We start from the raw sequence: 26,636 nt of genomic DNA on the forward strand, positions 1-26,636 counted from the left end.
TGTTTAATCTAAAACTGTAGATATCAAACAAACTTGGCTAAATCCTGCCTGACCTTGACCACCTACACATTACTACGACCCAGGGTGGTTTACTGCTTCTGAGCTCATGGGATTGAGGGGCCCCACTTTGACGCTTTCTCCTATGTATCCACCAGTCTTCTCTACCTTTGTTCTGTAAAAAGTAAGGTTATTTTTCATTTTATCTCATTCCATTTTTGCCTTTTCTTATCTGCTGCCATAACCTCTAGTAGGCTTATAAAGATTCATAAAGGAAAAATGTTATCCAAAGTTGTTTAAAATATCACCCAAGGGCTAGTTGACACAGTCCAGTTCTGCCTGTACGGGGCAGAAGCATTTTGTCTCAGATTTGTCTCCCTGATTTTCTCTGCATAGTAAGGAAGTTTTGTGAGCATAATAATATGTCAAACTTTCTAAAAAGGCCCAAAAATGTATCATTGACATAATTCTTCTGTCACCTTATATGCTGATCTACTAAGCAAAGCAGCGACTACAGGCTCTTTGTCTTTGCTCTCGATTTGGTTTGTATATCATTTGATGACACGGCTTGTAAATTCGATCTTGATGCTAGCCACTGTTTACGATAAATCAAACCCGCAGCATTGGACAATTGTAAAACCTGTGTGCATCTTGACATCCTGAGCATGACGTCTAGGTGGTGAAGTCATTCAAGATGTCCCCAGGTGCTCGGTGAATGACAACGACTCCTGGGCTGTTTTTAGTTGCCTTGTGCCGTGTGGTGTTACTGTCACCGTGATTAATTGGTTTCTGCCAGTACGGATAACAAGAGATCTTGAGAAGGAACCATCCAGATGACTGGAGCTTACACAATATATTGTCATGGAACAAAACCTGGAAACTTAAAAAATATTTTCACTATGCTTAATGAAGAATTGCAGCTATGGATATTTTTACATAGTTACATTTGTCCAGCTTATATATACTGTACCATACCTGTGGGATCCCGTTGGAAGCCGGAAATCACTGTAGTAGACACCACCACTACAGTGATCTCCATTAGCTTCTAGTTTCCATGTGGAGCGGTTGCACTACTGCATTGTGAACACAGGGGGTTCCTTGCTTGGCACCACAGCCATTCAGAGATCTCTTAGCATTTTCATAATATATGCAAAGAGCTCTCTATTTGCATGAGGTGGAGAGGCAAGATGGTGACGTCACAATCTCCCCTTCATCTAATCAGAGAATCTTTGCATTCTCTGAATGGCCCCCATGCTGAGTGGGCAACCTCCTGTGTTTAGTAAGCGGCAGGGCAGCCACTCAGCAGGGAACTTGGAAGCTAATGGAGATCACTGGAGTAGAGCTACCTACTACAGTCATTTCCAGCTTCAAGAAGGATCAGCCAGTTATGGTATATGCATCGTTACATTGGACCAAACTGGACCAATTCAACCATGTAAAAATATCCATACCTGGATTTCATCTTCAAAGCATAACTATTTTTTTTTTTGTTAAGCTTCAAAAAGAGAGAAAAAAAAAAAAGATCTTTTGACTATGGTTGGGCCCTTTCTTGCCCCTGGGCTCCATAGCAGCTGCCTGGACTTGTATGGCTGTAGTTACATCTTTGACCCTTAGGAAGGCCATAGATGGATAGAAATTTGGCTGGTTTAGTAGGAACCGGCTGAATTTTGATCTGTCTATGGGCAGACTGGATGTACTGAAGTCGATCCATCGATCAGCTTCAGTGCAACCAGCCTTTCGAGTTTTTTCTTGCGATCACTACGGGCCACTATAATAATCACTGTAATCATTGTGTTCTGATGGTTAGAAAACCTTCCGCTGTCTGAATACAATAGCTGAGTGGGTGGAATTTCCCCATCAACAATGACTGTGTTGACAGGGGAATCTAGCTATTTTGTTTCCTCTAATCCGTGGTTAAAGGAATGAAAATGTACACATACCCTAGATCACGCCTCCTTCAATTGTATGGCAATCCAAAACCATGTTTTTTCTAGTTTTAGAAGAAGTAGATAATAATTGTAACTTTGACTCCTTTTTCTGTCGCTGTCCGGGAGTCTGAGAAGTACCCCTACGTCCTGTCCTGTTGACAAGTTTAGCTCCCTCTTGTGTACATAGTTGGATAGTGTAGATAGATGTAGTGCCTTCTTGTGTACATAGTTGAGTAGTGTAGATAAAGACTTGGTAGAAGCCTGGATGTGAGTCTGAAGGTTTACTTTAGGTCAGGCTGGAAGGCTCTGCAGGTCAGAGCTCTGGCACCTCCCCCTGGTTCTAGAAGCTTGAAGAAGCTTCTAGAAGCTAGTGGGTGGAGGCCAGGAGGAGCTGATCTGAATATTTATGGGAATGTGGCTAAATACTGACTTGCTTTGCGAGTGTTGTCTCGCAAGATGAGCAAAATTCAAGCCTCTGGGGTGTACAGTACCACATTTGGCCAGAGATGTGGGGGCACCGGTGATGCTCAGAGACACTCAGAGATGCTCGGAGACACTCAGAGACGCTTGGAGACACTCGGGACCGAGCATCTCCAAGTGTTTCCAAGTGTCTTCCACACCCCGCACCTCTGGCCACATGTGGTACTGCATAGACACGCAGTGGCACGGAATGGATTATCTGAGTTTCTATTATTTCCTATGGGGAACTTGCTTTGATATGCGAGTGCTTTGGATTAGAAATAGAATAGAAACTCAGATAATCCGTTCCACAGCCACTGCTTGTCTATGCAGTACCACATGTGGCCAGAGGTGCAGGGGTGCCAAAGACACTCGGAAGCAATCGGAGATGCTTGGAGACACTCAGAGACGCTTGGAGACACTCGGGACCAAGCGTCTCCGAGCATCTCCAAGCGTCTCTGAGCATCTCCAAGTGTTTCTGAGTGTCTTTGGCACCCCTGCACCTCTGGCCACATGTGGTACTGCATAGACAAGCAGTGATTGTGGAAGGGATTATCTGAGTTTCTATTATTTCCTATGGGGGAACTCGCTTTAAAATACGAGTGCTTTGGATTACAAACATTCTTCTGGAATCCTGGTGCTTATGTAGTTCTTAGGAGCATTTGCAAATGACTGACATAAATCAGTTCCTGATGAATCCCTCTTACCTTATGACTTGTTATAAAAGGAGAGGAGACTGAGGAAATGCTTCTACCTCCTTGCAACAAACCAATTAAATTATCTCAGCCTGGACAAACTCACTTTATTGTAGTTTAAAGGTGGCTTTTTGATTAACTTTTTTTTTTTTAGAAAAATTATATTGCTGCCATTAAATGTAACATGCCATGATTTTTTTAATACAATTGGTGAAGTTGCTGAAAGGTCCAATTAGAGTGTCCAGTTGTTCAAATGTCCTGAAGTATAAACCTTCAAAACACAAGTCAGCGATGGCAGATCCTACATTTTTATCTAAGTAGTTTAAGTATCAAGTAAGCTTTAGTACAAGTTTGCTTAATTGTCAGGCTGAGTAATAGACACCCTAAGGCGCTTGCTCTTACTGTGTAGTGTTCTCCTGCCGCCTCATCTACCATATCATTCCTATGAGAGGAGAGCTGTGACGTCCTCATAGTCTAAACTTGCCTAGGGCATAGTGTGATCTCTGCAGCCCCCCATATCTAACACCTATTTGGGCCTGAAAATGGCTGTTCAAGCAAAAAGTGCTGAATTTTTTAAGTACTTCTTAAAGTTCAGGATGTAAATTACAACTTTTTATTTGGCTCCCTGTAGTGGATTGGGCAATAAGGCCACATAGGGCCACGTTGTAACAGTAAAAATGTCACGCACAATTATTAAAGTGGTTGTAAACGTTTACATATACCCAGTGAAGTGATTGGCTTCGGGTGTTACACAAAGATGAAACAAATCCTCCTACATAGGTTGTACCTGTTTATCTGTAGCACCTCTCCCCACTGCAGCCTCCTAAAGCACACATTTTGCACAGTATTTCTTAGGTCCAGAAGGCAGAGGGCTGGGATCTGATGTCAGACACTGCACAACATGAGGCAGAGAGCTGAGTATAATCTGAGACTTGAGTGGAGAGAAAGAACACATCCCTCTCTACACAGTCTCATAGAGAGACATGCACAGCTGAGGCTGTCAAACAATCTCAATTAAACACTTGTCCTCCGCCCCCTTCATGACCAGGCCATTTTTTTGTGATACGGCACCTCGTTATACTTTAACCACTTGCCGACCGGCTCACGTAGGCAGAAAGACACGGCTGGGCAAAACAACATATGGGTACGTTGTTCCCTTTAAGAGCCGCCAGAGGCGTGCGCCTGCTGCATGGCGTGGGGACCCGAAGCGCGCGGCCGGCGGGCGCACGAGAGCCAGCACGGTGATTTCTGTGTGTAAACACACAAATCCCTGTTCTGCCAGGGGAGAGGAGACATATCGTTTGTTCCTAGTAAGTAGGAACAGCGATATGTCTCCTTCCCCAGTCAGTCCTATCACCACCACTGCCTAAGGCCCAATTTTTCTGCCCCTGTTTAACAGGGACATGTAATTACAATTCTTGATCTAATATTTCACAGCAGGGCCCGTTTCTGTGCTCAACAAGAGTATCTGTGAAGCTTTACAGTGTTGTGCCACCACCAGCACCACCACCACTGCCTAAGGCCCAATTTTTCTGCCCCTGTTTAACAGGGACATGTAATTACAATCCTTGATCTAATATTTCACAGCAGGGCCCGTTTCTGCGCCCACCAAGAGTAACTGTGAGGACTTACAGTGTTCTTGTACCACCAACATTTAACCCCTTGGTCAGGTCACCCCCTAGTGTTAACCCCTTCCCTACCAGTGACATTTACACAGTGATCAGTCATTTTTATAGCACTGATCGCTGTATAAATGTCACTGGTCCCAAAAATGTGTCAAAAGTGTCCGATCTGTCCGCCGCAATGTCGCAGTACCGCTAAAAATTGCTGATCAACGCCATTACTAGTAAAAAAGAAAAAATGTATAAAAATGCCATAAATCTTTCCCATAGTTTGTAGACTCGATAACTTTTGCGCAAACCAATCAATATACGCTTTTTTTTACAAAAAATATGTAGCAAAATACATATTGGCCTAAACTGATGAAGAAATGTTTTTTTTTTTTTAAACATTTGGGGGTATTTATTATAGCAAAAGTAAAGAATATTGTTTTTTTTTTTTACATTGTCGCTCTTTTTTTGTTTTTAGCGCAAAAAAATAAAAACCACAGAGGTGATCAAATACCACCAAAAGAAAGCTCTATTTGTGGGGAAAAAAGGACGTAAATTTAGTTTGGGTACAGCATTGCACGACTGCGCAATTGTCAGTTAAAGGGACGCAGTGCCAAATTGTAAAAAGTGCTCTGGTCAGGAAGGGGGTAAAATGTGAAGCGGTTAACTGACAATTGCGCGGTCATGCGACGCTGTACCCAAACAAAATATATGCCCTTTTCCCCCCACAAATAGAGCTTTCTCTTGGTGGTATTTGATCACCTCTGCAGTTTTTATTTTTTGCGCTATAAACAAAAAAAAGAGCGACAATTTTGAAAAAAACAAAACAATATTTTTCACTTTCTGCTATAAAACACCCAATAAAATTTTTTTTAAAAAATCAAACTTCTTCATCAGTTTAGGCCAATATGTATTCCGCTACATATTTTTGGTAAAAAAAATCCCAATAAGCGTATATTGATTTGTTTGCGCAAAATCTGGGTCTGCTGTGTAAGGGAGCTCTCCCGATGTGATTAGACACAACGGGAGTGGATCTGCGGGGTAGCATGGACTCGCTGTCTGCCGGCACCCGTCGATCATTAGGCAGAGAGCCAGAATGTCTGCCTATGTAAACAATGCAGATCGCCGTTCTGTCAGTAGGGAAGGCATTGATCCTGTGTCTCTGCAAAGCAGGAACATGGATCAATGCCTTCTCATAGTGAAAGCACCTCCCCCACTGTGAGGAAACACAAGTTAGGCACACAGTTATCCCTTTGATCGCCCCTGATGTTAACCTATTCCCAGCCAGTGTCATTAGTACAGTGACAGTGCATATTTTTTTAGCACTAATCACTGTATTAGTGTCACTGGTCCCCAAAAAGTGTCACATGTGTCAGTTAGTGTCCGATTTGTCCGCAGCTATATCGCAGTCCTGCTATAAGTCGCTGATTGCTGCCATTACTAGTAAAAAATAAATAAATAAATAAAAATATTCCGTAGTTTGTAGACGCTATAACTTTTGTGCAAACCAATCAATATACGTTTATTGTGAATTTTTTTTTACCAAAAATATGTAGCAGAATACATATTGGCCTAAATTAATGAAGAAATTAGATTTTTAATTGTTTTTTCTACTGAATGTTTTATAGCAGAAAGAAAAAAATACTGTTTTTTTTTTTGTTAAGTTGTCGGTCTTTTTTTGTTTATAGTGCAAAAAATAAAAACTGCAGAGGTGATCAAATACCACCAAAAGAAAACTCTATTTGTGGAAAAAATGGACATCAATTTTATTTGGGTACATCATCGCACAACTGCGCAATTGTCAGTTAAAGTAACGCCGTGCCGTATTGCATAAAATGGCCTGGTCATAAAGGGGGGGTAAATCTTCTGGAGGGCAAGTGGTTAAGAAGAGTAAGTGTTAGGCTTTTCTTCCACTTTAAAGCTGAACTGCAGGGACATATAAAAACACAAATGATACAACTCTGTAATAGTCGTTAAATGTATTTTTTTATGTCAACGGTGTAAGTGCATTTTTCCTGCTTTCTGAAGCCCCTGTATAGCAAACCTGGATTGTGCAAAAAAAAAAAAAGAAGCAGTAAAAAAAGCCAATCAGTTAACCATTTCAGCCCCCGGAAGATTTGACTGCTCAATGACCAGGCCATTTTTTGTGATTCGGCACTGTGTCGCTTTAAGTGACAATTGCGCAGTCGTGCGGCGATGTACCCAAACAAAATTGACGTCATTTTTTTCTCACTAACAGAGCTTTCTTTTGGTGGCATTTGATCGCCTCTGCGGTTTTTATTTTTTGCGCTATAAACAAAAGTAGAGTGACAATTTTGAAAAAAAAAACACAATATATTTTATTTTTTGCTATAATAAATATCCCACATTTTTTTTTATCAAAAAAAATATTTTTTTTCCTCATTCTAGGCCGATACGTATTCTTCTATATAAAAAATGAGAAGTTTCCCCCAATGGGGTTTTCTAGGCAGCTAAGGTTAGAATGAATAGTGGTAGATGTAATTCATAAATTACAGTGGAACCTCGGTTTGTGAGTAACGCGGTTAACGAGCGTTTCGCAAACCGAGCACTGTATTTCTAAAATTCCTAACTCGGTTTGCGAGTGTTGTCTCACAAAATGAGCAGGATTCAGGCCAAAAGCGGTGTGCAGTACCACTTTTGGTCTAAGGTGGAGGGGCGCCGGAGCCGAGCAGAGCCGAAAGTCGCCGTTCGGAAATGCACGGAAAGGGCCGAGGACAGTTCGGCTGACCTCGGCAAACCTCGGAAAGGCTTGTGAACGGAGTCTTTCCGAGGTTTGCCGAGGTCCGCCGAAGTATCCCTTGGGTCTTTTCGGCCATGTCCGAGGTTCTCCGGCGCCCCCCCGCCTATGGACGCATGCGGTATTGCATCCTATTGAAGTCAATGCGGAACAAATTGTTTTCCTTTCCATTGACTTCAATGGGAAAACTCGCTTTGATATGCGAGTAAATTGGATTATGAGCATACTCCTGGAACGGATTATGCTCGTAATCCGAGCTTGCACTGTATACATTTATTGATAAAAACCATAGCACAATGACGTTGACAGTTAGACTATGAACTCTGGTACATCCATTCCCCTTCATTTTTATCTTTTCTTTCCCTTCCCCCATCCCTAGTCGGTTCCCATTGATCATCAGATAGATACAACAGGCCTTTATTAAGTATTACCGGATCCCACATACATACTGCATGGGCGCGCTCGATGCGACTCTACATGCAATATGCATTCCTACTTTACCATATTTGTGCCTACTGCCATACATGACATGTATACGTATTAGACCAATAAGTGCATGTGGGCTCTGCCTTTAAGTGTGATTGATCGCCTATTTATAATTATAACTATAATATAATTAACTAATATTTTCCACCTAAACCACCGTGTGTGTGCAATATACAACGTATTTTACAACAATGTCCCCCTGCTGATTTACTACAGGTGCTGATTCTTTCCCCTTCCTGTGCGCCGCCTGCGCGTGGGGAATTTCTCCTAATAGTGTGACTCATTGTAAGCCGCGCACGGATAGGTGGGACGCCCTGTTTTGGAGATGCTGGTTGGCCGGGGGACCCTTTGTAGGATCTTGCGAGGACCCTTTAGAGGATCTCTGGTTAAGAAGAACCTTTCTATACAACGTGATTGGTAATTATGCATGAAGATGTTCATTAATACCATTATAATGTTTTTTAAATACAAATTTGAATTACTATTGTAATTCCCCTACAGCAAACCCATCCTCTGAAGATGACCCCCGAAGGGTCGAAACGCGTCAGCTTTCATGTACTTACAAGCATTTGTTGACCTAATGTTGTGTAATAGAATGTGTTTGCACCACATGTATCGATTTTTTCGAAGTTTTCGGTAACAGAGCTCATATTCTGTCAATGTCATTGTGCTATGGTTTTTTATCAATAAATGTATAATTTATGAATTACATCTACCACTATTCATTCTAACCCTAGCTGCCTAGAAAACCCCATTGGGGGAAACTTCCCATTTTTTGCCACTATATGGGGTGTGCAGCACCATTCCCTTTTCTCTCAAAAGTGTCTTCCCGTCTACTCTGTATTCTTCTACATATTTTTTGTAAAAAATAATCGCAATAAGTGTATATTGATTGATTTGCTCAAAAGTTATACCGTCTACAAAATAGGGTATAGATTTATGGCATTTTTATTATTATTTTTTTTTTACTAGTAATGGCGGCAATCTGCGATTTTCATTGGGACTGCAACATTATGGCGGACACATCGGACACATTTTTGAAACCATTAACAATTATGCAGCGATCAGTGCTATAAAAATGCACTGATTACTGTATAAATGTCACTGGCAGGGAAGGGGTTAACACTAGGGGGCGATCAAGGGGTTAACTACGTTCCCTATGTGTGTTTCTAACTGTGGGGGGATGGGACTGTCTAGGAGGAGAGAAAGATCTGTGTTCATACTTGGTATGAACACAAAATCTGTCTCCTCTTCCCTGAAAGAAGCGGGATCTGTGTGTCGCTTCTCGCTGTGCCACGAGCGATCATGAGAGCCTGACGGTCATCGCGCCCGACGGGCACTCGCATCGGCTCCGGGCACACGCTGCGGGCGCGCGCACGCCCCTAGTGGCCAAAAGGCAAAGCAACATAAGATAACTTTGTTTCGCCCAGCCGCGCCATTCTTCCACAGTAAACTGCGGTGGCTGGTCGGCATGCGGTTAATGTTCTGACAAGAAGCATGCTGATAGGCCGTGTAGCTGTGGTCGGGTTTGAAGTGGTGTAGCGGGATGTTTCTCATAGGCTCCGAGTATGACAGCTTGGCTCTACAGCCATTGGTATCCAAACTTCAGAAAGAGTATGTCTTGCAGTCGAGAAGTGGATTACATCACCTTTAATGGAGACCAATAGCATTAAGAAGATTGTAGATATAGATGCTCATATAGGCTGTGCTATGAGTGGGTTAATTGCAGATGCAAAGACCTTAATTGATTCTTAGATTGTAAGCTCTAAGGAGCAGGGCCCTCTGATTCCTACTGTATCAAAGTGTATTGTATTTGTACTGTCTACCCTCAAGTTGTAAAGCGCTACGTAAACTGTTGGCGCGATATAAATCCTGTATAATAATATAATAATAATAATAAAGCTTGAGTTGAAATACAGAATCACTGGTTTACTTATAATGAAACAATGACTGTAGAAAGTGTCACACGGACAGTCTCTAATTTAGCGCTACAATTTGGAGAGGAGGATGCTGACCCTGGAGCCATGGATTGTCCATTTGGAGTTGCTCTTCTTTTTGGTGGTACAGATGAGAAAGGGCCTCAGCTTTTTCACATGGATCCTTCTGGAACTTTTGTTCAGTGTAATGCCCGGGGCCGTTGGCTCTGCTTCTGAAGGGGCTCAGAGCTGTCTAGAGGAGGTTTATCATAAGTCAATGACTCTGAAAGAAGCCATTAAATCATCGCTCACTATCCTAAAACAGGTGATGGAAGAAAAATTGAATGCCACAAACATTGAGCTTGCAACGATAGAGCCTGGAAAGAAAATGTACTGTAAGGAGGAGGTAGAAGAAGTTATAAAGAACATTGGAACATCACGATCGGACTACCAGAGCAGATTGGACCACAACTACCACATCTTGCTTTCATTTCCCACTTTTTTATGATTTTGTCTGTATTTAGATGCAGGTTTAAGTTGTTTCAAATAAAATTTTCTTACTCTTAAAAGCTGAAAAAAAGTAGCATGCTGATAGGATAAGAGAGCAATGTGATAGAGGGATGGGCACATCATTGTGCTGCCTCTCATTTCACTGTCTAGTCACAGGTTGGGGGTGCGTCCGGGATGACCATCAGACTGAGGACATCTAATGCCCCGTACACACGGTCGGACATTGATCGGACATTCCGACAACAAAATCCTAGGATTTTTTCCGACGGATGTTGGCTCAAACTTGTCTTGCATACACACGGTCACACAAAGTTGTCGGAAAATCCGATCGTTCTGAGCGCGGTGACGTAAAACACGTACATCGGGACTATAAACGGGGCAGTAGCCAATAGCTTTCGTCTCTTAATTTATTCTGAGCACGCGTGGCACTTTGTGCGTCGGATTTGTGTACACACGATCGGAATTTCCGACAACGGATTTTGTTGTCGGAAAATTTTATAGCCTGCTCTCAAACTTTGTGTGTCGGAAATTCCGATGGAAAATGTGTGATGGAGCCCACACACGGTCGGAATTTCCAACAACAAGGTCCTATCACACATTTTCCATCGGAAAATCCGACCGTGTGTACAGGGCATTAGAAAGTATTGCAAAGGAAATCTCTGGAGGAAAATTGCAGCAAAAGCTGGTTTTATTTTATTTTTTAACGATATTCATTTTCTTTTTTTGGCTGAATTTCTGCTTTAAGTCAAAATAAATGCAAGCTTTGGGAACCTTCCTTATTTCTCTTTCTTGATCATTAAACAATTTAGTGAGTTGTGTAAGGACTGAGGAAGAGACATTTGGAAAGACATTGACATATGAACTTATTCTGGGATTTCTGTTTATAACCAGGTCAAACAATCTATACCTGATCCTGCAACGTTGCATCCGTATAATAAATCTGGATTCATTTTGCTGATGGCTTAAGATGAGCTCAATAGTGAAGGTGACATTTAGACTGCATTGGAACACTGTGCATATGTTATATATGTCAGAAATGAATAGCATTCAACTTCTACTAAAATAAATCCTGCAAAAATACTAAAAGATGTATGGTGTGCTTACTCTATTATTATTGAGAGCATCAACCCACACAACATGCAAACTCCATGCTGATGGTGGCTGCACTCATGAACCCGACACAGGAAAACAAAAGTACAAACCACTTAGCGATCATTCTGGGTCACAGTTCAGAACCAGACAAAATCATTTCTTATTGACTGTTATGAATCAGCTCCATTCATCTGATGGTAGATATGAGGGATTTGTACTTGACGGCCATCGATGCTCTGTTATTAATGCACTCTTGGTAATTTACTAGAAAACATTAATTATACAAACACAGACATGTTCCATCCAGTTTTGTATTAAATAGTGTTCATAGAGCTGACAGTTACGTGATATTAACCCTAGAAGCACATTGCAGTGCATGGTACTGAACAACCTAACCCCCAATACTGTACATCAAATTACCTGATTACTTTAACAGCCTTGTGTGATAATGATTAACCAGATCGTCAATATCTCCATCACATTAACTAATTAGCATTGGTGTTCTGAAAATAGATCTGAGCATTGCTGCACTCAAACCCATCTTCTTTCTTTCCTTTCCTTTCCTTTCTTTGATTTTCCTTTCCTTTCCTTCTCTCATTCTTTCCTTTCCTTTCTTCCCTTCCTTTCCTTCCTTTCTTTCATTCTTTTCCTGCCTTCTTTTTGTCCTTTCTTTTTTCCTTGCTTTCTTCCTTTTCTTTGTTTTCTTTCTCCCTTTCTTTTTTTCTTTCTTTCTTTCTTTCTTTCTTTCTTTCTTTCTTTCTTTCTTTCTTTCTTTCTTTCTTTCTTTCTTTCTTTCTTTCTTTCTTTCTTTCTTTCTTTCTTTCTTTCTTTCTTTCTTCCCTTCCCTTCCCTTCCCTTCCCTTCCCTTCCCTTCCCTTCCCTTCCCTTTCTTTCATTCCTTTCCTTCCTTCCTTTCAGTAATTCTCTCTTTCCTTCATTTATTCCTTCCTTTCTCCCTTTTCTTCTTTTCCTTTCTTCCCTTCTTTTTTCTTTTTTTTTTTTTCCTTTCTTCCTTTCTTTCCTTTCTTCATTAATTTGTTTCCTTCTTTCAATCTATTCCTTTTTCCTTTCTTTTTCTCCTTCTCTATGTAGCACTAACTCTCGGTGGAGCTGCTGGTTTAAAGCGGGCTGTTACCTTCACTCTCGATACCTCTGTTTCACCGGCACCGGGTCTAGGGTTCCGTTGAGTTTACCTCTGGACGATGTATACACCAAACACTTGAGTATATTTTCCAATGCTTTAATGAACAAATAATAAAGGAAGTAGCAGGAAAGAGGCAGAAGGAAAGTTGCAGGGAAGCTCAAATACCTTTCCTTAGTATTCTTTAGAACATTCTTTGGAATTGAACACTTGTAGTTGAATGCACTCCCCTTGTGGGATTCAATCTTTGCCCGCCTGGATAGGCCTCTCTCACTTGTCTAGCAGCCAGCATGTAGCACGAACAAAAGTCTCTGCCACAGACTTGTTTGGAATAAAACCCGTACGATCCTATGCCACAGGATGTATTGGTTTGCGATGAATATCAGACACAGTACTTGAACCTTTAAGCCAACCCGGCAGTACTATGCAGTAAGATTACTTCAGGATGCGTCCTCCAACCGAGTCACCAGGCCCCTCTCCAGACCAGCACTCTGCGTGATCCTTCCATGACGGGTCCTCCCCTGGGATCCTCTCGGTTGTCCAGCTTCTTCTCTCAGGATAGACAGCTCAGGACCATTCCTCTGCTGCTGTGGTAGGCCCCAGACAGACTTCTGGGCCCACCCACACGCTGCAGCCGCGTGGGCCTCCCGATCGGAGGACCACGAGGTGGTACTCCTAACGCATACCTGTCGGCCAGGAGGGCCAGCAGGTGGCTAAAAACGAACCCCTAAACATGGCGTCTGTCCCATAAATACCCTCTCCCAGAATGCTCGGAGAACCACCTCCACCGAGTTGTCTCCGGGACAGAGGAGCACCCATACGCTTCAACACGTTGCCTTTCCAACACCAGCCCATGGTGACAACGACACTCACTGGCACAGTGTTGAACTACACGCAACTCAGCCAAGCTGGAACAGAGGCAAATCTAACTTCACCTAACAAGTAACCCACGAGAATTTACCTATCAGCGGTAGATTGAAAATCTACCAGCGCTACATTTATTTCCTTCCTTCATTTATTCCTTTTCTTCCATTCCTAATTTTCTTCTTACGTTCTTTTTATTTCTCCCTTTCTTTTTTTTTCTTTCTCTTTTCTTTCTTTCTTTCTTTCTTTCTTTCTTTCTTTCTTTCTTCTGAAAACATAACAGTTCAATAACTCTTCACTATGGAGTATACAATCTCTAAAACCACATGATCATTTGTCCTGTTTATAATTTGGTCCCAAATTAGGAGAAGGTGTAAGAAACTTGCTAGCATATTAGCTGCTTTCCAATTTCAAGGAAAGAAAGAAAATTAAGTAATAATAACTAATAAATAATACATATCTTTTAAAATAGTTAAGAGTTCTTCATTAAAGCTGATCTCTAGGGCAGATTTAAAGGCACCAATTACACACAGCTCTGTATTCATTAATACATCATTAAGGGCCCATTTACACTATTGCATTTCATATGTTGCTGCGTTGCCTTGCCATTCATTTTGAATGGCACGTCAATGCACTTAATGTACTACATGGGCTGATTTACTAAAGGCAAAAATACTGTGTACTTTGCAAGTGCAATTGCTCCAGAACTTAGTAAACAAGGGGCAAGCTGTGTTGACTTCCATTACCCAATCATATGCAAGCAAATATGTTGTTTTTTTTATTTTTTCCTTGCATGTGATCGGGTTATCCCTTGCAAAGTAAAGCTTCACCTCTATGTGCTAAGCTCTGGAGTGACTGCACTTGCAAAGTGCATGGTCTGTTTGCCTTTAGTAAATCAACCTCCATGTGTTGCAGTTCACCACAATGCAAGGTAACTCACAATAGTGTCTCAAAAATGCAAATGAACCCCAAATGTATTTTTTGCCTGAATTTAACTTGGTACAGTAAAACCTTGGATTGAGAGTAACTTGGTTTGAGAGTGTTTTGCAAGATAAGTAAACTTTGTTTATAAATTTTGACTTGATAAACAAGCAATGTCTTGATTTACAAGTGATGTCTTGATATACGAGTAGCGTCATATCACAACTGAGTATAAAAGAGAAGAGAGGCGCCTCTAAGTGTAGCAACATGATTACATTTACTGAAGGTACAACATTTAGCAACTCACGTCACATGGCTGATGATTAAAACAGGCCCGGGGTAAAGCTGTTCACATAGACAAACCCACCGCACCGCCATCTACGTCATCCCTTCCACATCCTCACTTTCAGATCGCTCTACTGCAGGGTAGTCTTCCCGGTCATGATTGCAGACTGACAGCAGTGCGGAGGACAGTCTATGTGGAGGGCTTTAAACTGGATGCCTGCATACTTAGATGTGTCTGTTATAATTATCAACCATGTGAGTTGCTAAATGTTGTACCTTCATTAAGTGTAACCGTATTGCTACTAGGGATGGGCGAACGGTTCGGCTCGAGCATAAGTTCGGGCCAAACTTTGGTTGTGCGGACGTTCAGCGAACAACGAACATTATGCGGTGTATGCGGCAAATTCGAAAGCCGCGGAACACCGTTAAAGTCTATGGGACACAAACATGAAAAACCAAAAGTGCTCATTTTAAAGGCTTATATGCAAGTTATTGTCATAAAAAGTGTTTGGGGAACTCGGTCCTGCCCCAGGGGACATGTATCCATGCAAAAAAAAGTTTTAAAAACGGTCGTTTTTTCGGGAGCAGTGATTTTAATAATGCTTAAAGTGAAACAATAAAAATTAAATATTCCTTTAAATATCGTGCCTTGGGGGGTGTCTATATTATGCCTGTAAAGTGGCGCATCTTTCCCATGTTTAGAACAGTACCACAGCAAAATGAAATTTCTAAAGGAAAAAAAGTCATTTAAAACTGATCGTGGTTGTAATGAATTGTCGGGTCTCGGCAATATAGATAAAACTCATTGAAAAAAACAGCATGAACCCCCCCCCCCAGTCCATTACCAGGCCCTTCGGGCCTGGTATGAATATTAAGGGGAACCCCGAACCAAAAATTAAAAAAAAAATTGTGTGGGGGTCCCCCCAAAATCCATACCAGGGCCTTCAGGTCTGGTATGGATATTAAGGGGAACCCTGCGTCAAAATGTAAAAAAAAGGCGTAGGGGCCCCCCAAAATCGATACCAGATCCTTATCCGAGCATGCAACCTGGCAGGCCGCAAGAAAAGAGGGGGGGGCGAGAGAGCGTCCCCCCCCTCCTGAACCGTACCAGGCCACAAGCCCTCCACATTGGGAGGGTGCTTTGGGGTAGCCCCCCAAAACACCTTGTCCCCATGTTGATGACTTTTTTTTCTTTAGAAATGTCATTTTGCTGCAGTACTGTTCTAAACACGGGAAACATGCGCCACTTTACAGGCATACTATAGACACCCCCCAGGCACGGTATTTAAAGGAATATTTCATTTTTATTGTTTCACTTTAAGCATTATTAAAATCACTGCTCCTGAAAAAATGGCCATTTTCAAAACTTTTTTTTTTGCATTAATACATTTCCCCTGGGGCAGGACCCGGGTCCCCAAACACTTTTTATGACAATAACTTGCATATAAGCCTTTAAAATTAGCACTTTTGATTTTTCATGTTCGTGTCCCATAGACTTTGTCCACATGTTCGTCCAAATTCTTTGCCTGTTCGCATGTTCTGGTGCGAACCTAACCTGGGGGTGTTCGGCTCATCCTTAATTGCTACATGTAGAGGCACCTCTCTTCTCTTTTATACTTATGGAGGCCACCATTTGTGGGTGGAAATGTAATAGTTACACAACCTATCACATTGCTATAATCTTTTTATATGGACTATAAACTGAAGGATTTATGAATAAATGGTTGTGGAACAAATCATCTGAGTTTCCATTATTTCTTATGGGAAAATTTGCTTTGACATACGAGTGCTTTTGGATTACAAGCATGTTTCCGGAACAAATTATGCTCGCAATCCAAGGTTTTATTGTATAAGCCTTTTTCAGTCCACTGTACAGCAGAGCTCAGACTGCAAGAAATAGTAGCAGGAGCAAACCAGTTATGCTGCAGTGCTTATGTAATAACAATGGGCATGCTGATAGCAGGAGAAGGCTAAGTGAGATGAGAGTTTCATCTACAAATTCTCCTTTCACTGTCCATTCACAGGCCAGAGGAGGGACAAGACCTGTAAGTATTACTTATCTGTAGATGAGAAAAAAGCAGGTCTCCTGCCCTGCCCAGAAATGGATGTGCTGTATAGCAGAGCTGTGTAAATCTCAAATATGGATGGACAAAAGCACAAACCTGTTATCGGGGCAAAACAGCTATCTGGTATGTAGTTCAACTTTGCATGGCGTTCAGCTTTAAATACATATGTGTGTAATAAGTATGCACACACTCCCACTGCCATGACATGGCGGAGCGGTGCAGGCTTTCCAGGGTGCGGTGTTCCATCTTTCCATGAGATGAGTGGAGCTGTCATGTAAAAAGCAATCACTATCCAGTGGAAATGTTCAGCCATCTCTCATGAAGCCCACCCCAGGCCTCCAGCAGCACTGCGCCTCTCCGATCAATCTGGACAGCAATTTACAAGAGACATCCATTCATCTGAGAACAGGGGGGATGACACTTCATAGTGGTTCAGGATTATATCTTGTAGGATAATGGATGATATGGCTGCACATTCCGGGCTGAACCAGCAATTTGTAATGGGTTTCATTCAGCCAGTGAAATATCAAGATGCATTTTAAAATGGTACACCTGATAGCACTGCTCCTAGTAAAAAAAAAAACAACTGCAACAATAATAAAAGCAGTAGTAACACAATAAAAGGGAAAAAACCCTTCCACTATCATATGGCATTATATTATATTGTATTGAAATTTTCCCATTTGTAATGGGCACATCTAACATGTGAAATAGCAAGTCCTCTTTAAAAAATATACTACTATTACTACTTATGCCGCGTACACACGAGCGGACTTTACGGCAGACTTTGCCCGGCGGACGGGATTTCGTCAGACAATTCGATCGTGTGTGGGCTCCAGCAGACTTTGTTTTCTCAAAAGTTGGACGGACTTAGATTTGAAACATGTTTCAAATCTATCCGACGGACTTGAGTCCGGTCGAAAAGTCCGCTCGTCTGTATGCTAGTTCGACGGACAAAAAGCCACGCTAGGGCAGCTATTGGCTACTGGCTATGAACTTCCTTATTTTAGTCCGGTCGTACGTCATCACGTACGAATTCGACGGACTTTGGTGGATTGTGTGTAGGCAAGTCCGTTCATTTAGAAAGTCCGTCGCAAAGTCCGTCAAAAAGTCCACCGGGCAAAGTCTGCCGTAAAGTCCGCTCGTGTGTACGCGGCATAATACTACTACTACTACTACTCATAATAATAATAATAATAATAATAATAATAAGAGGAATAAGAATAGTTATTATTATTATTATTATTATTATTATTATTATTATTTTGACCCAAGTAATAAAAACAGTACAATAACACTAAAAGTAGCAATTATAACACATAAAAAGAAAAACTCTATTATATATTGTTTACATAATCTCATTATATATTATTTTTTGTTATATTAGAGTTAACCTGTCCTCCCATTATTTTACCTTTTGGTGGCACAAGTGTAAGGTAATCTAAAAGCAAAACATATTATTATTATCATCATGAATATTATTATTATTATTTTAGAACTGGCCCTAGTAATAAAAACAGTTGCAACAAAAATAAAAGCAGCAGTAATAACACAAAGAAGAAAAAAAAAACTATTATTGTATTATATACATTACATCAGCCCTCAAATTTTTTGCTCGCCTACTCACATTTTGCAAGTGGAAAATGATGGTTGGCGAGTGTGGGCTGCCTGGGAGCGGGGGGGGGGGGGGGGGGGTGAGAGCACCGCCAGCAGGCGGGATTGAATGGGAGTCTTTCTCCCAGCGATCACTGAGGGGAAGAGGGAGCCAGCCGGATTATCAGAGAGTGGGGAACATCGCTGTAAAAGCTTTCATTTGCATTGCCATGTGTTCTCCGTACTCGCTGTCACATACAGCCCCGCCTCCTGGCCCGGGTACTTTGATAGACATAACACCCGTACAATCCCGGGACGGCAATCCAATTCCTCTCCTCTCTTCCCCTGAACAGGTGAAGCAGCATTGATGGACACATGTAGGCTGCATTTCATGGGCACAGGAAAAGCAGCATTGATGGACACAGGTAGGCTGGATTGTTGGACACAGGTGAGGCTGCATTGATGAACACAGGTGAAGCAGCATTGATGGAGACAGGTGAAGCAGCATTGATGGAGACAGGTGAAGCAGCATTGATGGAAACAGGTGAAGCAGCATTGATGGAGACAGGTGAAGCAGCATTGATGAACACAGGTAGGTTTCATTGTTGGGCACAGGTGAAGCGGCATTAATGTACATAGGCAGACTGCATTGTTGGGCACAGATGAAGCGGCATTGATAAACACGGGTAGACTGCATTGTTGGGCACAGATGAAGCGGCATTGATAAACACGGGTAGACTGCATTGTTGGGCACAGGTAAAGCGGCATTGATAAACACGGGTAGACTGCATTGTTGGGCACAGGTGAAGCGGCTTTGATGGACACATGTAGGGCAGGGTAAGGGTTGGGTGGGGCAACTGGTGGCGAGTAACCCTTGAGACCTGGCTAGTAGCTCGGGACTTGAAATTTTGAGCCCTGCATTGCATTATGTTATATTATATATTTTTCTTATTACATTAGGGTTAACCTCTCCTCTCATTTTTTTGACCTGTTGGTGGCAAAAATAAAAGCAGCAGTAATAAAAGAAAAAAAAAATGATTATTATATTATATACATTGCATTATGCATGTATACATTACGTTTTATATTATATTAGGGTCAACCTGTCCTGTCATGTTCTACCTGTTGATGGCACTCTGCAAGGTAATCTAAAAGCAAGAATTATTATTATTATTATGTTATCATTATTATCAGGGCTTTTTTTCAGGGGGAACGCAGTTCTGGCACCTCCAGCACTAAATTTATGTAAGGGGCAAGGGGTGCTGGGGATGTGCTGGAGGGTCTATTGATGATTGCCTCTGGGAGATCTATATTCTGTAGCATCTACGCTGGTGGGGTTCTATTTTTGCTGGTGGAGGATCTATTGTTGCTGGGAGGGGGTTTTATATTCCTGGGGGGGTCCCTTGTTGCTGAGAGGAATCTACTGTTGAGAGAGATGTCTATTGTTGCTGGCTGTTGGAGGGTCTATTGATGTTGGCTGCTGGGAAATCTGTTGTTGCTGCTGGGGGTCTATTGTTGCTGGGGTGGATTTTTGTTGCGGGGGCATTGTGTGAGGGAACTATTGTTGCTGGGGTATCTATTGTTGCTGGCTGCAGGGGATCTATTTTGCAAATTCTATTCAAATTACTTAGCACCACAGCATGATACTTGGTTCTGTATTCTCTAAAAGAGGTGGTACTGGGAGGTGGGTAGGGGGTGGAACCAAGGGACGGTGCTCGGAGGTGGGTAGGGGGCGGAGACAAGGGGTGACTTAGAAGGGGGGGAGTTCCTGCACCTATTCTCTGAGAAAAAAAAGCCCTGATTATTATTATTATTTTAGAATTTACCCTATTAATAAAAACAGTTGCAACAAAAATAAAAGTAGCAGTAATAACACAAAAAAATTAAAAAAAACTTCTATTATTATATTATATATATTACATTATGTTATATATTCTTTTATATTATATTAGGGTTTACCTGTTGGTGGCACTGTGCAAGGTACCGGAATTGAAAAGCAAAATAAAAGCAGCAGTAATAACACAAAAATTTAAAAAAACACTTCTATTATTATATTATATACATTACATTATGTTATTTTATATTATATTAAGGTTAACCTGTCATGCCATGTTTTACCTGTTGGCGGCACTCTGTAAGTTAATCAGTCTGTATTTCCACCAGCAGGTGTCTCCACACTGTGCTACATATACCCCACTTGCTTCTAGGCGCATTGTCCGGTGCAAGTCTGGTTCTGTGGTTCAGCACTGCCATGTTCTTTACCTTACCAGTCTTACTCTAAGTTCATGATTTATTTTTTTTTTTCATTATTTTATTTAGGTGTTTACTTTGAGCCTAATTGTTAATGGATTCTTATACTGTACTAGTTTTTTTTTTTTTTTTAAATATCCTCCAAACACAAAATGTTGAAATCACAACATTGTGTATATAGGTTCTCGGGTTATACAGTATCTCACAAAAGTGAGTACACCCCTCACATTTTTGTAAATATTTTATTATATCTTTTCATGTGACAACACTGAAGAAATGACACTTTGCTACAATGTAAAGTAGTGAGTGTACAGCTTGTATAACAGTGTAAATTTGCTGCCCCCTCAAAATAACTCAACACACAGCCATTAATGTCTAAACCGCTGGCAACAAAAGTGAGACAGTGCCAGAGTGTGGAGATTGGCTTCACAGGCACCTAGCACTGTTACATAAGTGTGGGAAAGACCATAGACCTGGGTAAGCTACAAATCCCAACCTAACGCTCACATAGGTCTTCCACCCTTTGCTCATGGAGGCCAAACACAAGGGTGAGGGAGCAAAGAGGACATATGTATGTTCAACTGCTGGCGTTATAGTGACATTAGCTTCCTCAAAGGTCACAATGGGATTGGTTTACTAAAACTATAATGTGCAAAATCTGGTACAGCTCTGCATTGAAACCTATCAGCTTCCAGGTTTTTTTTTTGTCACAGCTTGATTAAACAAGCTGAAGTTAGAAGCTGATTGGCTACCATGCAAAGCTGCACCAGAGTTTGCACAATTTTAGTAAATCAACCCCAGAATGACTCCTTCCAGAAACAGGAGAGTTGGGCAATAGTAGAAACGTTCACAATTTGAGAATCCTCAATTATCTCATACACATTTCATATTTGTTTGGGTTTTTTTTTCTTTTTGTTTACTTATCTATTGACATTTTTGGCTGTGTTGTTTTTATTTGACATTTCTCAATAAATGAATATTTTTATACTAACTGTTGTTGTCGGTGCTCACCTTAAAGAACAGACATACGGTACTACCTCCCTCTAAAATCCCATAACCCTCTTGAGAGAGCTGTGTCTCTTTCTCCATGTTTTATTTATTTTACCTGTATTTCTTTCATTTTATCAACAAAGAAAAATCTACTCCACAAGATAGTAATTTATGAACAATTAACATGGTTTCTTCCTTTTATTTTTAATTTTTTTTTTTCGTTCTCTAAAGAAGCTATGTGTTTATTTTCGGATAATGTGGTAATAATACGGTACATTGTTTTGCAATGTCCGTCATTTATTTTTATTATTTCACTCTGCATTAGTTTTTATTGGTATTCACTAGAATTTGTGGATTTTTATAACTGCAATTATGTTTAGCGTCTTATGAACATGAGATAAAATTAATTGTTGTTATTTTTTTTTTAATATTTTTCTGTTGGAAAAATTTGGTATTAATGGAATCCTTCTGCAGGTATGAAAAAAACAAAATTTTTTTAGCCTAGGCTCACATTAGAGGGATTTGTCATGCGATTTGAGAGATCATATAGCATGACAAGTCGCAGCCTATTGGAGGCAATGACACTGTTCTAATCGGTGCGATACCGATTTTGCGGCGCCGCACCGATTCGCAAAAGTAGTTCCTGCACTACTTTTGCCAATTTCAGGTGTGACTTCAATAGACATCTGGGCATGAAGCCACACAGATGTCTATCAAGTGGCACCTGAAATCACGATGACCTTGCTACTTTGAAATCGCGCTACTTCAAGTGAAGAAGCGCGATTTCAAAGTAGTGTCAATGTGAACCAGGGCTTAAGGGTTTTTCTTGTTATAAAAAAATATATCCCATTTCAAAATTGAAACCCCCTTCTGAGACTTGACCCTAGATTACAGAGTACCTTTGCCCTTGTGCATTCACTAAACATCTCCTGACACTAAAGGGTCATATTTTGGTCAATTGTTTAGTTTCATTGTATTTATTTTTTACACATTTTCAAGAGAAGATTTCATTGTGTAATTATTTGTATACAGCGTTTATTTTACACACATTTGTTCTAGGGTTTATATGGTATGTTTAGCTGTCTAGTTTTGAATTTTTAATTGTAGCGGTTTCCCCAAAAGGGACACTGATGGATGATGATTAAGCATGTGTAGCACCCTTCTACTGTAGAGTAGGCAGCTAGGTAAATTAGGTTAGCTCCACTGTAATCAGGGAAGCAGGGGTTTGAATGTTTAGGGGTGCTCAGTGTTTTATAGGCTGCTGCTCTGTTACTTCCCCCTGTTTTCTAGAGAATTCTAGAATATAGTGGGAGGAAGAACAGGGCATGCAGCCTAAATCTTTATGGGACTCCAGGGGAAGTGTGCCCAGAAGGTGCTGAGAGAGCTCATAAATAACCAGAGCAGCAGAGTTCCAAAAAGGAAGATAATAACTTCACTGTCCTGCAGATAGCGCTTCTTAATCCCTGAGACTAGAAGGAATGGCCAAATCAAGGACACTATAAAGGCTGTGCCCTGTAAAGCTACACTGGCCCTTATATCCTTACAGCACCTACATCACCTGGATTAGCAAACAATCTTTTTCTTAAAAGCCCAGCAAATGCTCTCTTTCTCTTGGGCTTTGGTCTGGGGAGGGTTGTGCAAGTGTTTGAGCTGTGTAGGCCTGAATCCTTTGGGGCCTAGCACAGGATTCTTTATACTGCCCTGCCTGGTCAAGGAGGTTGTGCTTTCCAAATTGGGAGAGCCCAATTAGTGTCTGCTGGAGGAGATTGGTGTCCGTCCTCAGAGGATCCTGGTTCTCCCTTGGACTAATGCTGTCTGGAAGCTCTTGTTGCTAATGGAGATCTAACCCTAGTCACTGTGAAGCTGGAGCAATAAAACTTCAAAAGTACTAAAGTGACTGGCGCCCTTCCTTGTCATGTAACGCTTTCACTGTGGCCATGGATCCACCCTGAGGTTAACCCTAAAGTTAGCTTGAGAAAGAGGCTTGGACAGTCTTGAAATGCATAGCTCCACCCCCCGACATCCAGATGACATCACTTCTGGTTCGCTCTGCATCCCACAAGAAGCTCTCCGCCATCTTGTTGGTTTCCACTGCCTCATCTAAGCTGTCATCCAGCCTGATGCCCAGACATTCCAGGCTGCAAAGTGTAGGGAGTAGCTTCCCATCCCAGATGCCTGAGCCTACCGTTCATGGATTATATACAAAAAGTGCCATCTCTTCTTCCCGTGTGTATCCATCTACCCAGTACTCCTATCTTGATCTGAGGTTCCCTGTTGTTGTAAGACTGTCCATCGGAAGCCCTTACTATGTGATGAGCCTGATTATAACTCTTACAATGTGAGTTGTCATTTGTCTTTTTAACACAATAAATCTGTTAATATATAAAAAAAAAAAAAAAAAAGGCCACCAAATAGCTCTCTAGGCTTAGCTTCCTGTGGACTTCTAGTGAAATGTTAGTAGACTGGATCCTCAAGGGAAGTCTCAGGGGTGGCTCTGCCACAGCCGGGACCCTGATGAGCATCAATGTAGATCAGCATCAAGGCCTTCAGAGATTTCAGCTTTACCAGCTGGTGAATCTCCTAAGCCAGATGTGTAGGGCTGTATACCAGCACATGCTAGGCCCCTAACAGGCTTCCAGGCCTAGCAGCATAGACAGTCCAGCAGCAACTTCTCAAGCCTCAGCCTAAGGCAAAAGAGCTAGCACATGACCTCCCCAAATATTCATACCCTCCCGCATCATGCCCCAGTGGCTTGAACCTCCTACTGGGATGGCTGGGGGAAATATGAATATGTATGAATATGTTTTGCTGCGTGTTATTACCAGGTTGCATTCTTTAGGATCACCCCACCAGCAGATATAGCAGGTAGAGCTCAAGCAGAAAAATAGTTAGTAAACAAGCTAAAGGTTAGGCTGATGGTTATATGGGTATTGTGATAACTCAAAGTCACCTTTGTCAAAAAAAAATGTACCCTGTCATCAGAACAATTGTCTTCCAATATAAAGATTTTCTTGTTTTAAAGGCTTTTTTTTTTCTAAAATCCAGCTCCCCTATGTACTAATATACCAGTAATGTACCTCTGTTGCACAAAAATACAAGTTTTCTTTTTTGGGGACTTTGTTACATTTGGACTAATTTTTGGTCATATGTTCACATATGTTTTAAGGGCTGTTCAACTATACAACTTTTTTGTTTCACATTATTTAATTTTTACACATATCAATTTATTTATTTTTATTGTTTTTTATTGAAACATTTTCATGATACAACATAGAGTACAAGTAGTACAAAAGTATGAAGATATACAGTAAATTCAGCTGTATGTAATAGTAAAGGTATCCTCACAAGGCACAAATATATTAATATTCAACAGCCATTGGATTAACTACTTCTAGAACCAAATAGTTGCAGAAGATACATTAACCTGAGAGTAGGTTACCAATGGTCGAGAGAGGATCTGTACTAAACAATGATAATCTCAGAATGTCAATAGCTAAGTATATTTAGAAATTAAATGTATAAAAGAAAAATAAATTTATATAAATGAAACATAGGGCGAAAATATTATCATCGAAGGGTGAGCCATCATTTTACATTAAACCAGTTTTTCCATATTTTCCATTGTGTATCAAACTTTTTACTAGTACCGCATCTACTAGCCAGTAAGGATTCAAAACAAAATGGGAATGAGTAGTCTTGCATACGTCAGAAGCGTTGGGTGCCTTATCAGATTTCCAGTGTTTCGCTATCGATGTTCTAGCGACCAGAAGAATGTGTGTAGTCACAACGCGAAAGTCAGGGGGGAATATTTCAATGCCTATGTTCAGTACTGCCAAGCTTGAATTGGGGGGTGTCAGGATCCCTGTAATGTTCGGGATGGAGCGAAATATGCTAATCCAAATGTTTGCAGGTCCGGAACATATGGAGAAGGTTGCCTACTGCAGCACAATTCCTCCAGCATAATGGGGAGTTGGTTTGGCAGTTGGCAGTTTTGACAGTCTGTAAGGCGTAAGATACCATCTAAGGGCTATTTTTTGTCATAGTTCCCAGTGGTTTAAACATTTGGAGGCTTTGTAGGTTGATTTAAGTGCGTATTGCAATTGTGAGGCTGTGATGGGTATGCCTAGGTCAGATTCCTATTTTTGGTAAGGGTGAGATTTGGTGAAGGTGAATTTTTGTTGTAAGAAATTGTAAAAGCAGGATATACCCTTGAGAGGTGTGTGTGTGGGGGGGGAGGGGGTGGGGCTGTAGTATAGAACTGCCATATCCCTTCTGGGAGATATATATGGTGTGTTTTGATGGATCTCAGGAGATGGGAAACTTGGTTATATTTATAGCAATCTGCGGGTGTTAAATTGAATTGTTTTTGGCAAGTGGTTTAAGGGTGTCGTTGTGGTATAGATCGGCAATCCACTTTATGCCTTTATTCTGCCAATTTGTGGTTGTGAAGTTTGGAATCACATTTGCAAGGATAGTGAAGGGTATGGGGATATCTGAATTACTAGAGGTTGGAAGTGGTAGTTTGCGAAGGTCCCTCCAAGCCAGCAGGGGGGCTTGTATAGTGGGTAGGAGGTGTTGTATGGGGAATGGTTGCCATGCATCCAGGAGCAAGAGAGAGTATAAGTTTTTAGTTTTGCTTAAAGCCTGCTCAATGCTACTCCAAAGAATATCAGGGGAGGGATTAAACCAGTTTTTAAGTTGAGGGAGAATGGAGGCTCGAAGATAATCCTGAATATCTATTAATCCCATACCCCCCCGCAAGTCTGTGTTTGACCAGGAGAGCTTTGGAGCATCGTGGTTGTTTTGAGCACCAGATGAATTGCGTAAGAAGGGAATTTAAAGATCTAAGATGGTTACTACGCAGTGGGATGGGAAGTGTCCGGAAAACGTACAATATTTGAGGCAGTAGGAGAGTTTTTAAAAGAGGCCAAACGGCCAGATCAAGACATTTCTACTCTAGATAAGTTTTTTGTTTCTTTAGTTATTCTATCTATCAAGGGTAAGTAGTTGGCATCCGCTAATTTCTGGGGGTTTGCCGTTAATTGTAGTCCCAAATACGATATGTTTGACTTACT

At 41.2% G+C, this 26,636-nt stretch overlaps 1 pseudogene; it reads left to right on the forward strand.

Annotated features, from left to right (window-relative positions):
* The first annotated feature begins 9,577 nt into the window (after positions 1-9,577).
* On the forward strand, positions 9,578-10,418 carry LOC141112945 (proteasome subunit alpha type-5-like; annotated as a pseudogene).
* Positions 10,419-26,636: the final 16,218 nt, after the last annotated feature.

This window comes from Aquarana catesbeiana, linkage group LG11, assembly GCF_042186555.1.
Source record: "Aquarana catesbeiana isolate 2022-GZ linkage group LG11, ASM4218655v1, whole genome shotgun sequence".
NCBI lineage: Eukaryota > Metazoa > Chordata > Amphibia > Anura > Ranidae > Aquarana > Aquarana catesbeiana.